Genomic DNA, 1,130 nt, shown 5'->3' on the forward strand with positions numbered 1-1,130 from the left:
ATATATATATATATATATATATATATATATAATGTCGTAAGAATGCTTACATAGGAATATAAATATATGCGTGACTAAATATTAATTTACAGTCCTGGCAATTTCTGGCGTGTGTTTTCACAGGCTGGATAGACTTACATATTACGCGACAGTTGTCAATTCAAGTTACTTCCAATCTCAAGTGGTACATAATCTTCGTTGAAGAAATTGGAAATCTAAGACAGAACAACGAAACGAGAGCTAAAAATAAACTTGGAATTTTTGTGTTTTGCTTTCTTTGGCTTCTTTTGAAGAATCATAGAAAATATTTATTTCTATTTCTAACATGACATTGTGAAAAATCAATTTTGATATCTTTCTATTGTAATATCGATTTGTTTCTTATATAAGTCTAATGTTTTCTGCTTAAGAGAAGTACCGTTGTTCATATTTGTGTTAACACGATACGAGGTGAAGTGACATATCTCTAATTGCTAGTCAAGGTCTTGGCGTTACCTCAGATCTTTCTTGTTTTAGTGATTGGATAGCGGCCATGCAGGGGCACCGCTTGGAACAATTTAGTCGAACAAATCACTCACCATAGTTTTTTTTTTCTTAAATCTGATACTTATTCTATCGGGTGCTTTTGCCGAATCCTAAGTTAGGAATGTAAACAAACCAACACCGCTTGTCAATGTGTGTGGGAACATATATAAAGACATTCACACCTACATACATGTGTATATAGTTAGGTAGATTGATTGAATGACTGATTTATATATATATATATATATATATATAAAGAGAGAGAGAGAGGGGGGAGAGCATGAGGGGTTTAGTTCACTTATGATCTAAACGAATACGTACGCTGGGTAAGTGTTATAGTAGGCCAAGGCTTGATCTAGGGGTCCATTATGGCAGGTATAATATTAGAGGAAAAGGCAAAACCAAGACAGAACGAGAATCTCAAGCCATTTAGAATAATTTAATTACGGTAAGATGGATTTGAATTCACTTTACCCTAATAAAATTAGTCTAAATTACTTGCGATATTCGTTCTGCCTTGGTTTTGATTTTTCCTCTATTATATATATATACATACATACACACACACACACACACACACACACACACACACACACACACACACA

The sequence above is a fragment of the Octopus bimaculoides genome, chromosome 1 (assembly GCF_001194135.2).
Source record: "Octopus bimaculoides isolate UCB-OBI-ISO-001 chromosome 1, ASM119413v2, whole genome shotgun sequence".
Classification (NCBI taxonomy): domain Eukaryota; kingdom Metazoa; phylum Mollusca; class Cephalopoda; order Octopoda; family Octopodidae; genus Octopus; species Octopus bimaculoides.